The sequence below is a fragment of the Pseudophryne corroboree genome, chromosome 6 (assembly GCF_028390025.1).
Source record: "Pseudophryne corroboree isolate aPseCor3 chromosome 6, aPseCor3.hap2, whole genome shotgun sequence".
Lineage (NCBI taxonomy): Eukaryota > Metazoa > Chordata > Amphibia > Anura > Myobatrachidae > Pseudophryne > Pseudophryne corroboree.
Window position 1 is genome coordinate 93,108,703 of NC_086449.1, and position 13,086 is coordinate 93,121,788.

The 13,086-nt window shown below is 36.8% G+C and overlaps 18 non-coding genes across 18 annotated transcripts; 7 read left to right on the plus strand and 11 right to left on the minus strand.

Annotated features, from left to right (window-relative positions):
- Positions 1-482: 482 nt before the first annotated feature.
- TRNAM-CAU (transfer RNA methionine (anticodon CAU)) lies at positions 483-555 on the minus strand. The gene has a single exon. It is a non-coding gene; the product is annotated as a tRNA-Met (tRNA).
- Positions 556-669: 114 nt separating this feature from the next.
- On the plus strand, positions 670-741 carry TRNAE-UUC (transfer RNA glutamic acid (anticodon UUC)). Its single transcript has one exon. It is a non-coding gene; the product is annotated as a tRNA-Glu (tRNA).
- Positions 742-2,002: 1,261 nt separating this feature from the next.
- TRNAM-CAU (transfer RNA methionine (anticodon CAU)) lies at positions 2,003-2,075 on the minus strand. The gene has a single exon. It is a non-coding gene; the product is annotated as a tRNA-Met (tRNA).
- Positions 2,076-3,038: 963 nt separating this feature from the next.
- Positions 3,039-3,111, minus strand: TRNAM-CAU (transfer RNA methionine (anticodon CAU)). The gene has a single exon. It is a non-coding gene; the product is annotated as a tRNA-Met (tRNA).
- Positions 3,112-4,230: 1,119 nt separating this feature from the next.
- Positions 4,231-4,303, minus strand: TRNAM-CAU (transfer RNA methionine (anticodon CAU)). The gene has a single exon. It is a non-coding gene; the product is annotated as a tRNA-Met (tRNA).
- Positions 4,304-5,266: 963 nt separating this feature from the next.
- TRNAM-CAU (transfer RNA methionine (anticodon CAU)) lies at positions 5,267-5,339 on the minus strand. Its single transcript has one exon. It is a non-coding gene; the product is annotated as a tRNA-Met (tRNA).
- Positions 5,340-5,453: 114 nt separating this feature from the next.
- On the plus strand, positions 5,454-5,525 carry TRNAE-UUC (transfer RNA glutamic acid (anticodon UUC)). The gene has a single exon. It is a non-coding gene; the product is annotated as a tRNA-Glu (tRNA).
- A 776-nt stretch (positions 5,526-6,301) lies between these two features.
- Positions 6,302-6,374, minus strand: TRNAM-CAU (transfer RNA methionine (anticodon CAU)). Its single transcript has one exon. It is a non-coding gene; the product is annotated as a tRNA-Met (tRNA).
- Positions 6,375-6,488: 114 nt separating this feature from the next.
- Positions 6,489-6,560, plus strand: TRNAE-UUC (transfer RNA glutamic acid (anticodon UUC)). Its single transcript has one exon. It is a non-coding gene; the product is annotated as a tRNA-Glu (tRNA).
- A 777-nt stretch (positions 6,561-7,337) lies between these two features.
- TRNAM-CAU (transfer RNA methionine (anticodon CAU)) lies at positions 7,338-7,410 on the minus strand. The gene has a single exon. It is a non-coding gene; the product is annotated as a tRNA-Met (tRNA).
- A 114-nt stretch (positions 7,411-7,524) lies between these two features.
- On the plus strand, positions 7,525-7,596 carry TRNAE-UUC (transfer RNA glutamic acid (anticodon UUC)). The gene has a single exon. It is a non-coding gene; the product is annotated as a tRNA-Glu (tRNA).
- Positions 7,597-8,373: 777 nt separating this feature from the next.
- Positions 8,374-8,446, minus strand: TRNAM-CAU (transfer RNA methionine (anticodon CAU)). Its single transcript has one exon. It is a non-coding gene; the product is annotated as a tRNA-Met (tRNA).
- Positions 8,447-8,560: 114 nt separating this feature from the next.
- On the plus strand, positions 8,561-8,632 carry TRNAE-UUC (transfer RNA glutamic acid (anticodon UUC)). Its single transcript has one exon. It is a non-coding gene; the product is annotated as a tRNA-Glu (tRNA).
- Positions 8,633-9,892: 1,260 nt separating this feature from the next.
- TRNAM-CAU (transfer RNA methionine (anticodon CAU)) lies at positions 9,893-9,965 on the minus strand. Its single transcript has one exon. It is a non-coding gene; the product is annotated as a tRNA-Met (tRNA).
- Positions 9,966-10,079: 114 nt separating this feature from the next.
- On the plus strand, positions 10,080-10,151 carry TRNAE-UUC (transfer RNA glutamic acid (anticodon UUC)). Its single transcript has one exon. It is a non-coding gene; the product is annotated as a tRNA-Glu (tRNA).
- A 777-nt stretch (positions 10,152-10,928) lies between these two features.
- Positions 10,929-11,001, minus strand: TRNAM-CAU (transfer RNA methionine (anticodon CAU)). Its single transcript has one exon. It is a non-coding gene; the product is annotated as a tRNA-Met (tRNA).
- A 114-nt stretch (positions 11,002-11,115) lies between these two features.
- TRNAE-UUC (transfer RNA glutamic acid (anticodon UUC)) lies at positions 11,116-11,187 on the plus strand. Its single transcript has one exon. It is a non-coding gene; the product is annotated as a tRNA-Glu (tRNA).
- Positions 11,188-11,962: 775 nt separating this feature from the next.
- TRNAM-CAU (transfer RNA methionine (anticodon CAU)) lies at positions 11,963-12,035 on the minus strand. Its single transcript has one exon. It is a non-coding gene; the product is annotated as a tRNA-Met (tRNA).
- Positions 12,036-13,086: the final 1,051 nt, after the last annotated feature.

Consider the following 13,086-nt stretch of genomic DNA (forward strand, 5'->3'; position numbering starts at 1 on the left):
ATAAAATAAAAAAATGTTACAAATGTGTCAAGTGATCTGAAAACACCTTTTCCATTAGTTATGGTCTAAAATCCTTTGGCGTTAAAACAAATTTACAGGTGTTAAGTCCTGTTATAAAGAGAAAATTCCTTCTATCCGGATAGGTGTTCTGGCAACTTTACAAGAAACAGAGTTTTAACTCTCAAGTTACAATGCACTGTTCTGAGGACAACAGTCATGACAAATAGAATGAAAAATGCTTTATGCTTTTTTTCCCCAAAATGGGTACATCTTGGATGAGTTATTTGACATCTTTTCTTTTATTGCTGGTCTGAAATCTTTTATAGTTCAGGTGAATTATTAAAGCTTATCTGCAATTATAAACAGATGACACAACTCTTTCTGAAAGGTAACATTTTGATGCAATCAGTCTAGTTTGTTAGAAACAGTACTGTATCTCTCATATTGCAATGCCATGCTCCCAAAATAGACATCAATAAAAATGCCCTGTGTGAGGCTTGAACTCACGACCTTCAGATTATGAGACTGACGCGCTACCAACTGCGATAACAAGGAAACTGTTGGCTTATTTTTGGATTAGAAAAGGTGAGGCATTTTGGTTTAACAAATTTCCGATATCAGTAAAAATGTTTTCCTTGTATGAAACTTTGAAGGAGATTTATTTCAGCGTCCCATATGGTCTAGCGGTAAGGATTCCTGGTTTTCATCCAGGTGGCCCGAGTTCGACTCCCGGTATGGCAATGGAATCTTATTGTTGTTTCTAAACAGATTCAAATGCAGAGGAACAAAAACTAATAGTTGTAGCCAGATGTTTCCTTGTGTCTGATGTGATTCCAATTGCAGACGTGATCCACTGCTACTAATTGTGACAAGGTTTTGGGCAACTGCTGTGCCATTATCATTGGCCTTATCACAGGTAAAATTTCCAGGTATTATGAAACTGTGAGAAATGGGCTCTCTGAGGACAAAAATCACAAAGAATAGAACAATGCATTATGCTCCCCTTTTCCATCATTGATTCCAGCTGCATGAAAAATAAAATAAAAAAAATGTTACAAATGTGTCAAGTGATCTGAAAACACCTTTTCCATTAGTTATGGTCTAAAATCCTTTGGCGTTAAAACAAATTTACAGATGTTAAGTCCTGTTATAAAGAGAAAATTCCCTTTATAGCGGTAAGGATTCTTGGTTTTCACCCAGGCGGCCCGGGTTCGACTCCCGGTATGGGAATAGAATCTTATTGTTGTTTCTAAACAGATTCAAAAGCAGAGGAACAAAAACTAATAGTTGTAGCCAGATGTTTCCTTGTGTCTGATGTGGTACCAATTGCAGACGTGATCCACTGCTACTAATTGTGACAAGGTTTTGGGCAACTGCTGTGCCATTATCATTGGCCTTATCACAGGTAAAATTTCCAGGTATTATGAAACTGTGAGAAACTCTCTGAGGACAAAAATTACAAAGAATAGAACAATGCATTATGCTCCCCTTTTCCTTCATTGATTCCAGCTGCATGAAAAATAAAATAAAAAAATGTTACAAATGTGTCAAGTGATCTGAAAACACCTTTTCCATTAGTTATGGTCTAAAATCCTTTGGCGTTAAAACAAATTTACAGGTGTTAAGTCCTGTTATAAAGAGAAAATTCCTTCAATCCGGATAGGTGTTCTGGCAACTTTACAAGAAACAGAGTTTTAACTCTCAAGTTACAATGCACTGTTCTGAGGACAACAGTCATGCCAAATAGAATGAAAAATGCTTCATGCTTTTTTTCCCCTAAATGGGTACATCTTGGATGAGTTATTTGACATCTTTCCTTTTATTGCTGGTCTGAAATCTTTTATAGGTCAGGTGAATTATTAAAGCTTATCTGCAATTATAAACAGATGACACAACTCTTTCTGAAAGGTAACATTTTGATGCAATCAGTCTAGTTTGTTAGAAACAGGACTGCATCTCTCATATTGCAATGCCATGCTCCCAAAATAGACATCAATAAAAATGCCCTGTGTGAGGCTTGAACTCACGAACTTCAGATTATGAGATTTACGCGCTACCAACTGTGCTAACAAGGCAACTGTAGCCTTAGATTTGGATTAGAAAAGGTGAGGCATTTTGGTTTAACAAATTTCCGATATCAGTAAAAATGTTTTCCTTGTATGAAACTTTGAAGTAGATTTATCTCAGCTTCCCATATGGTCTAGCGGTAAGGATTCCTAGTTTTCACCCAGGCGGCCTGGGTTCTACACCCGGTATGGGAATGGAATCTTATTGTTGTTTCTAAACAGATTCAAACGCAGAGGAACAAAAACTAATAGTTGTAGTCAGATGTTTCCTTGTGTCTGATGTGGTTCCAATTGCAGACGTGATCCACTGCTACTAATTGTGACAAGGTTTTGGGCAACTGCTGTGCCATTATCATTGGCCTTATCACAGGTATTATTTCCAGGTATTATGAAACTGTGAGAAATGGGCTATCTGAGGACAAAAATCACAAAGAATAGAACAATGCATTATGCTCCCCTTTTCCATCATTGATTCCAGCTGCATGAAAAATAAAATAAAAAAATGTTACAAATGTGTCAAGTGATCTGAAAACACCTTTTCCATTAGTTATGGTCTAAAATCCTTTGGCGTTAAAACAAATTTACAGATGTTAAGTCCTGTTATAAAGAGAAAATTCCTTCAATCCGGATAGGTGTTCTGGCAACTTTACAAGAAACAGAGTTTTAACTCTCAAGTTACAATGCACTGTTCTGAGGACAACAGTCATGACAAATAGAATGAAAAATGCTTTATGCTTTTTTTCCCCTAAATGGGGTAGATCTTGGATGAGTTATTTGACATCTTTTCTTTTATTGCTGGTCTGAAAACCTTTATAGGTCAGGTGAATTATTAAAGCTTATCTGCAATTATAAACAGATGACACAACTCTTTCTGAAAAGTAATATTTTGATGCAATCAGTCTAGTTTGTTAGAAACAGGACTGTATCTCTCATATTGCAATGCCATGCTCCCAAAATAGACATCAATAAAAATGCCCTGTGTGAGGCTTGAACTCACGACCTTCAGATTATGAGACTGACGCGCTACCAACTGCGATAACAAGGAAACTGCTGTGCCATTATCATTGGCCTTATCACAGGTAAAATTTCCAGGTATTATGAAACTGTGAGAAATGGGCTCTCTGAGGACAAAAATTACAAAGAATAGAACAATGCATTATGCTCCCCTTTTCCATCATTGATTCCAGCTGCATGAAAAATAAAATAAAAAAATGTTACAAATGTGTCAAGTGATCTGAAAACACCTTTTCCATTAGTTATGGTCTAAAATCCTTTGGCGTTAAAACAAATTTACAGATGTTAAGTCCTGTTATAAAGAGAAAATTCCCTTTATAGCGGTAAGGATTCTTGGTTTTCACCCAGGCGGCCCGGGTTCGACTCCCGGTATGGGAATAGAATCTTATTGTTTTTTCCAAACAGATTCAAAAGCAGAGGAACAAAAACTAATAGTTGTAGCCAGATGTTTCCTTGTGTCTGATGTGGTTCCAATTGCAGACGTGATCCACTGCTACTAATTGTGACAAGGTTTTGGGCAACTGCTGTGCCATTATCATTGGCCTTATCACAGGTAAAATTTCCAGGTATTATGAAACTGTGAGAAACTCTCTAAGGACAAAAATTACAAAGAATAGAACAATGCATTATGCTCCCCTTTTCCATCATTGATTCCAGCTGCATGAAAAATAAAATAAAAAAATGTTACAAATGTGTCAAGTGATCTGAAAACACCTTTTCCATTAGTTATGGTCTAAAATCCTTTGGCGTTAAAACAAATTTACAGATGTTAAGTCCTGTTATAAAGAGAAAATTCCTTCAATCCGGATAGGTGTTCTGGCAACTTTACAAGAAACAGAGTTTTAACTCTCAAGTTACAATGCACTGTTCTGAGGACAACAGTCATGACAAATAGAATGAAAAATGCTTTATGCTTTTTTTCCCCTAAATGGGTACATCTTGGATGAGTTATTTGACATCTTTTCTTTTATTGCTGGTCTGAAATCTTTTATAGGTCAGGTGAATTATTAAAGCTTATCTGCAATTATAAACAGATGACACAACTCTTTCTGAAAGGTAACATTTTGATGCAATCAGTCTAGTTTGTTAGAAACAGGACTGCATCTCTCATATTGCAATGCCATGCTCCCAAAATAGACATCAATAAAAATGCCCTGTGTGAGGCTTGAACTCACGAACTTCAGATTATGAGATTTACGCGCTACCAACTGCGCTAACAAGGCAACTGTAGCCTTAGATTTGGATTAGAAAAGGTGAGGCATTTTGGTTTAACAAATTTCCGATATCAGTAAAAATGTTTTCCTTGTATGAAACTTTGAAGTAGATTTATTTCAGCTTCCCATATGGTCTAGCGGTAAGGATTCCTAGTTTTCACCCAGGCGACCTGGGTTCTACACCCGGTATGGGAATGGAATCTTATTGTTGTTTCTAAACAGATTCAAACGCAGAGGAACAAAAACTAATAGTTGTAGCCAGATGTTTCCTTGTGTCTGATGTGGTTCCAATTGCAGACGTGATCCACTGCTACTAATTGTGACAAGGTTTTGGGCAACTGCTGTGCCATTATCATTGGCCTTATCACAGGTAACATTTCCAGGTATTATGAAACTGTGAGAAATGGGCTATCTGAGGACAAAAATCACAAAGAATAGAACAATGCATTATGCTCCCCTTTTCCATCATTGATTCCAGCTGCATGAAAAATAAAATAAAAAAATGTTACAAATGTGTCAAGTGATCTGAAAACACCTTTTCCATTAGTTATAGTCTAAAATCCTTTGGCGTTAAAACAAATTAACAAATGTTAAGTCCTGTTATAAAGAGAAAATTCCTTCTATCCAGACAGGTGTTCTGGCAACTTTACAAGAAACAGAGTTTTAACTCTCAAGTTACAATGCACTGTTCTGAGGACAACAGTCATGACAAATAGAATGAAAAATGCTTTATGCTTTTTTTCCCCTAAATGGGGTAGATCTTGGATGAGTTATTTGACATCTTTTCTTTTATTGCTGGTCTGAAAACCTTTAAAGGTCAGGTGAATTATTAAAGCTTATCTGCAATTATAAACAGATGACACAACTCTTTCTGAAAGGTAATATTTTGATGCAATCAGTCTAGTTTGTTAGAAACAGGACTGTATCTCTCATATTGCAATGCCATGCTCCCAAAATAGACATCAATAAAAATGCCCTGTGTGAGGCTTGAACTCACGACCTTCAGATTATGAGACTGACGCGCTACCAACTGCGATAACAAGGCAACTGTTGGCTTATTTTTGGATTAGAAAAGGTGAGGCATTTTGGTTTAACAAATTTCCGATATCAGTAAAAATGTTTTCCTTGTATGAAACTTTGAAGGAGATTTATTTCAGCTTCCCATATGGTCTAGCGGTAAGGATTTTTGGTTTTCACCCAGGTGGCCCGGGTTCGACTCCCGCTATGGGAATATAATCTTATTGTTGTTTCTAAACAGATTCAAAAGCAGAGGAACAAAAACTAATAGTTGTAGCCAGATGTTTCCTTGTGTCTGATGTGGTTCCAATTGCAGACGTGATCCACTGCTACTAATTGTGACAAGGTTTTGGGCAACTGCTGTGCCATTATCATTGGCCTTATCACAGGTAAAATTTCCAGGTATTATGAAACTGTGAGAAATGGGCTCTCTGAGGACAAAAATTACAAAGAATAGAACAATGCATTATGCTCCCCTTTTCCATCATTGATTCCAGCTGCATGAAAAATAAAATAAAAAAATGTTACAAATGTGTCAAGTGATCTGAAAACACCTTTTCCATTAGTTATGGTCTAAAATCCTTTGGCGTTAAAACAAATTTACAGATGTTAAGTCCTGTTATAAAGAGAAAATTCCTTCAATCCGGATAGGTGTTCTGGCAACTTTACAAGAAACAGAGTTTTAACTCTCAAGTTACAATGCACTGTTCTGAGGACAACAGTCATGACAAATAGAATGAAAAATGCTTTATGCTTTTTTTCCCCTAAATGGGTACATCTTGGATGAGTTATTTGACATCTTTTCTTTTATTGCTGGTCTGAAAACCTTTATAGGTCAGGTGAATTATTAAAGCTTATCTGCAATTTTAAACAGATGACACAACTCTTTCTGAAAGGTAACATTTTGATGCAATCAGTCTAGTTTGTTAGAAACAGGACTGCATCTCTCATATTGCAATGCCATGCTCCCAAAATAGACATCAATAAAAATGCCCTGTGTGAGGCTTGAACTCACGACCTTCAGATTATGAGACTGACGCGCTACCAACTGCGATAACAAGGCAACTGTTGGCTTATTTTTGGATTAGAAAAGGTGAGGCATTTTGGTTTAACAAATTTCCGATATCAGTAAAAATGTTTTCCTTGTATGAAACTTTGAAGTAGATTTATTTCAGCTTCCCATATGGTCTAGTGGTAAGGATTCCTGGTTTTCACCCAGGCGGCCCGGGTTCGACTCCCGGTATGGGAAAGGTATCTTATTGTTGTTTCTAAACAGATTCAAAAGCAGAGGAACAAAAACTAATAGTTGTAGCCAGATGTTTCCTTGTGTCTGATGTGGTTCCAATTGCAGATGTGATCCACTGCTACTAATTGTGACAAGGTTTTGAGCAATTGCTGTGCCATTATCATTGGCCCAATCACAGGTAAAATTTCCAGGTATTATGAAACTGTGAGAAATGGGCTCTCTGAGGACAAAAATCACAAAGAATAGAACAATGCATTATGCTCCCCTTTTCCATCATTGATTCCAGCTGCATGAAAAATAAAATAAAAAAATGTTACAAATGTGTCAAGTGATCTGAAAACACCTTTTCCATTAGTTATAGTCTAAAATCCTTTGGCGTTAAAACAAATTTACAAATGTTAAGTCCTGTTATAAAGAGAAAATTCCTTCTATCCGGACAGGTGTTCTGGCAACTTTACAAGAAACAGAGTTTTAACTCTCAAGTTACAATGCACTGTTCTGAGGACAACAGTCATGACAAATAGAATGAAAAATGCTTTATGCTTTTTTTCCCCTAAATGGGGTAGATCTTGGATGAGTTATTTGACATCTTTTCTTTTATTGCTGGTCTGAAAACCTTTATAGGTCAGGTGAATTATTAAAGCTTATCTGCAATTATAAACAGATGACACAACTCTTTCTGAAAGGTAACATTTTGATGCAATCAGTCTAGTTTGTTAGAAACAGGACTGTATCTCTCATATTGCAATGCCATGCTCCCAAAATAGACATCAATAAAAATGCCCTGTGTGAGGCTTGAACTCACGACCTTCAGATTATGAGACTGACGCGCTACCAACTGCGATAACAAGGCAACTGTTGGCTTATTTTTGGATTAGAAAAGGTGAGGCATTTTGGTTTAACAAATTTCCGATATCAGTAAAAATGTTTTCCTTGTATGAAACTTTGAAGTAGATTTATTTCAGCTTCCCATATGGTCTAGTGGTAAGGAATCCTGGTTTTCACCCCGGCGGCCCGGGTTCGACTCCCGGTATGGGAATGGTATCTTATTGTTGTTTCTAAACAGATTCAAAAGCAGAGGAACAAAAACTAATAGTTGTAGCCAGATGTTTCCTTGTGTCTGATGTGGTTCCAATTGCAGATGTGATCCACTGCTACTAATTGTGACAAGGTTTTGGGCAACTGCTGTGCCATTATCATTGGCCCAATCACAGGTAAAATTTCCAGGTATTATGAAACTGTGAGAAATGGGCTCTCTGAGGACAAAAATTACAAAGAATAGAACAATGCATTATGCTCCCCTTTTCCATCATTGATTCCAGCTGCATGAAAAATAAAATAAAAAAATGTTACAAATGTGTCAAGTGATCTGAAAACACCTTTTCCATTAGTTATAGTCTAAAATCCTTTGGCGTTAAAACAAATTTACAAATGTTAAGTCCTGTTATAAAGAGAAAATTCCTTCTATCCGGACAGGTGTTCTGGCAACTTTACAAGAAACAGAGTTTTAACTCTCAAGTTACAATGCACTGTTCTGAGGACAACAGTCATGACAAATAGAATGAAAAATGCTTTATGCTTTTTTTCCCCTAAATGGGGTAGATCTTGGATGAGTTATTTGACATCTTTTCTTTTATTGCTGGTCTGAAAACCTTTATAGGTCAGGTGAATTATTAAAGCTTATCTACAATTATAAACAGATGACACAACTCTTTCTGAAAGGTAACATTTTGATGCAATCAGTCTAGTTTGTTAGAAACAGGACTGTATCTCTCATATTGCAATGCCATGCTCCCAAAATAGACATCAATAAAAATGCCCTGTGTGAGGCTTGAACTCACGACCTTCAGATTATGAGACTGACGCGCTACCAACTGCGATAACAAGGCAACTGTTGGCTTATTTTTGGATTAGAAAAGGTGAGGCATTTTGGTTTAACAAATTTCCGATATCAGTAAAAATGTTTTCCTTGTATGAAACTTTGAAGGAGATTTATTTCAGCTTCCCATATGGTCTAGCGGTAAGGATTTTTGGTTTTCACCCAGGTGGCCCGGGTTCGACTCCCGCTATGGGAATATAATCTTATTGTTGTTTCTAAACAGATTCAAAAGCAGAGGAACAAAAACTAATAGTTGTAGCCAGATGTTTCCTTGTGTCTGATGTGGTTCCAATTGTAGACGTGATCCACTGCTACTAATTGTGACAAGGTTTTGGGCAACTGCTGTGCCATTATCATTGGCCTTATCACAGGTAAAATTTCCAGGTATTATGAAACTGTGAGAAATGGGCTCTCTGAGGACAAAAATTACAAAGAATAGAACAATGCATTATGCTCCCCTTTTCCATCATTGATTCCAGCTGCATGAAAAATAAAATAAAAAAATGTTACAAATGTGTCAAGTGATCTGAAAACACCTTTTCCATTAGTTATGGTCTAAAATCCTTTGGCGTTAAAACAAATTTACAGATGTTAAGTCCTGTTATAAAGAGAAAATTCCCTTTATAGCGGTAAGGATTCTTGGTTTTCACCCAGGCGGCCCGGGTTCGACTCCCGGTATGGGAATAGAATCTTATTGTTTTTTCCAAACAGATTCAAAAGCAGAGGAACAAAAACTAATAGTTGTAGCCAGATGTTTCCTTGTGTCTGATGTGGTTCCAATTGCAGACGTGATCCACTGCTACTAATTGTGACAAGGTTTTGGGCAACTGCTGTGCCATTATCATTGGCCTTATCACAGGTAAAATTTCCAGGTATTATGAAACTGTGAGAAGCTCTCTGAGGACAAAAATTACAAAGAATAGAACAATGCATTATGCTCCCCTTTTCCATCATTGATTCCAGCTGCATGAAAAATAAAATAAAAAAATGTTACAAATGTGTCAAGTGATCTGAAAACACCTTTTCCATTAGTTATGGTCTAAAATCCTTTGGCGTTAAAACAAATTTACAGATGTTAAGTCCTGTTATAAAGAGAAAATTCCTTCAATCCGGATAGGTGTTCTGGCAACTTTACAAGAAACAGAGTTTTAACTCTCAAGTTGCAATGCACTGTTCTGAGGACAACAGTCATGACAAATAGAATGAAAAATGCTTTATGCTTTTTTCCCCCTAAATGGGTACATCTTGGATGAGTTATTTGACATCTTTTCTTTTATTGCTGGTCTGAAATCTTTTATAGGTCAGGTGAATTATTAAAGCTTATCTGCAATTTTAAACAGATGACACAACTCTTTCTGAAAGGTAACATTTTGATGCAATCAGTCTAGTTTGTTAGAAACAGGACTGCATCTCTCATATTGCAATGCCATGCTCCCAAAATAGACATCAATAAAAATGCCCTGTGTGAGGCTTGAACTCACGACCTTCAGATTATGAGACTGACGCGCTACCAACTGCGATAACAAGGCAACTGTTGGCTTATTTTTGGATTAGAAAAGGTGAGGCATTTTGGTTTAACAAATTTCCGATATCAGTAAAAATGTTTTCCTTGTATGAAACTTTGAAGTAGATTTATTTCAGCTTCCCATATGGTCTAGTGGTAAGGATTCCTGGTTTTCACCCCGGCGGCCCGGGTTCGACTCCCGGTATGGGAATGGTATCTTATTGTTGTTTCTAAACAGATTCAAAAGCAGAGGAACAAAAACTAATAGTTGTAGCCAGATGTTTCCTTGTGTCTGATGTGGTTCCAATTGCAGATGTGATCCACTGCTACTAATTGTGACAAGGTTTTGGGCAACTGCTGTGCCATTATCATTGGCCCAATCACAGGTAAAATTTCCAGGTATTATGAAACTGTGAGAAATGGGCTCTCTGAGGACAAAAATTACAAAGAATAGAACAATGCATTATGCTCCCCTTTTCCATCATTGATTCCAGCTGCATGAAAAATAAAATAAAAAAAAGTTACAAATGTGTCAAGTGATCTGAAAACACCTTTTCCATTAGTTATAGTCTAAAATCCTTTGGCGTTAAAACAAATTTACAAATGTTAAGTCCTGTTATAAAGAGAAAATTCCTTCTATCCGGACAGGTGTTCTGGCAACTTTACAAGAAACAGAGTTTTAACTCTAAAGTTACAATGCACTGTTCTGAGGACAACAGTCATGACAAATAGAATGAAAAATGCTTTATGCTTTTTTTCCCCTAAATGGGGTAGATCTTGGATGAGTTATTTGACATCTTTTCTTTTATTGCTGGTCTGAAAACCTTTATAGGTCAGGTGAATTATTAAAGCTTATCTGCAATTATAAACAGATGACACAACTCTTTCTGAAAGGTAACATTTTGATGCAATCAGTCTAGTTTGTTAGAAACAGGACTGTATCTCTCATATTGCAATGCCATGCTCCCAAAATAGACATCAATAAAAATACCCTGTGTGAGGCTTGAACTCACGACCTTCAGATTATGAGACTGACGCGCTACCAACTGCGATAACAAGGCAACTGTTGGCTTATTTTTGGATTAGAAAAGGTGAGGCATTTTGGTTTAACAAATTTCCGATATCAGTAAAAATGTTTTCCTTGTATGAAACTTTGAAGGAGATTTATTTCAGCTTCCCATATGGTCTAGCGGTAAGGATTCTTGGTTTTCACCCAGGTGGCCCGGGTTCGACTCCCGCTATGGGAATATAATCTTATTGTTGTTTCTAAACAGATTCAAAAGCAGAGGAACAAAAACTAATAGTTGTAGCCAGATGTTTCCTTGTGTCTGATGTGGTTCCAATTGCAGACGTGATCCACTGCTACTAATTGTGACAAGGTTTTGGGCAACTGCTGTGCCATTATCATTGGCCTTATCACAGGTAAAATTTCTAGGTATTATGAAACTGTGAGAAATGGGCTCTCTGAGGACAAAAATTACAAAGAATAGAACAATGCATTATGCTCCCCTTTTCCATCATTGATTCCAGCTGCATGAAAAATAAAATAAAAAAATGTTACAAATGTGTCAAGTGATCTGAAAACACCTTTTCCATTAGTTATGGTCTAAAATCCTTTGGCGTTAAAACAAATTTACAGATGTTAAGTCCTGTTATAAAGAGAAAATTCCTTCTATCCGGATAGGTGTTCTGGCAACTTTACAAGAAACAGAGTTTTAACTCTCAAGTTGCAATGCACTGTTCTGAGGACAACAGTCATGACAAATAGAATGAAAAATGCTTTATGCTTTTTTTCCCCTAAATGGGTACATCTTGGATGAGTTATTTGACATCTTTTCTTTTATTGCTGGTCTGAAATCTTTTATAGGTCAGGTGAATTATTAAAGCTTATCTGCAATTATAAACAGATGACAAACTCTTTCTGAAAGGTAACATTTTGATGCTATCAGTCTAGTTTGTTAGAAACAGGACTGCATCTCTCATATTGCAATGCCATGCTCCCAAAATAGACATCAATAAAAATGCCCTGTGTGAGGCTTGAACTCACGACCTTCAGATTATGAGACTGACGCGCTACCAACTGCGCTAACAAGGCAACTGTAGCCGTAGATTTGGATTAGAAAAGGTGAGGCATTTTGGTTTAACAAATTTCCGATATCAGTAAAAATGTTTTCCTTGTATGAAACTTTGAAGTAGATTTATTTCAGCTTCCCATATGGTCTAGCGGTAAGCATTCCTGGTTTTCACCCAGGCGGCCCGAGTTCGACTCCCGGTATGGGAATGGAATCTTATTGTTGTTTCTAAACAGATTCAAAAGCAGAGGAACAAAAACTAATAGTTGTAGCCAGATGTTTCCTTGTGTCTGATGTGGTTCCAATTGCAGATGTGATCCACTGCTACTAATTGTGACAAGGTTTTGGGCAACTGCTGTGCCATTATCATTGGCCTTATCACAGGTAAAATTTCCAGGTATTATGAAACTGTGAGAAATGGGCTCTCTGAGCACAAAAATCACAAAGAATAGAACAATGCATTATGCTCCCCTTTTCCATCATTGATTCCAGCTGCATGAAAAATAAAATAAAAAAACGTTACAAATGTGTCAAGTGATCTGAAAACACTTTTTCCATTAGTTAACGGTCTAAAATCCTTTGGCGTTAAAACAAATTTACAGATGTTAAGTCCTGTTATAAAGAGAAAATTCCCTTTATAGCGGTAAGGATTCTTGGTTTTCACCCAGGCGGCCCGGGTTCGACTCCCGGTATGGGAATAGAATCTTATTGTTGTTTCTAAACAGATTCAAAAGCAGAGGAACAAAAACTAATAGTTGTAGCCAGATGTTTCCTTGTGTCTGATGTGGTACCAATTGCAGACGTGATCCACTGCTACTAATTGTGACAAGGTTTTGGGCAACTGCTGTGCCATTATCATTGGCCTTATCACAGGTAAAATTTCCAGGTATTATGAAACTGTGAGAAACTCTCTGAGGACAAAAATTACAAAGAATAGAACAATGCATTATGCTCCCCTTTTCCATCATTGATTCCAGCTGCATGAAAAATAAAATAAAAAGATGTTACAAATGTGTCAAGTGATCTGAAAACACCTTTTCCATTAGTTATGGTCTAAAATCCTTTGGCGTTAAA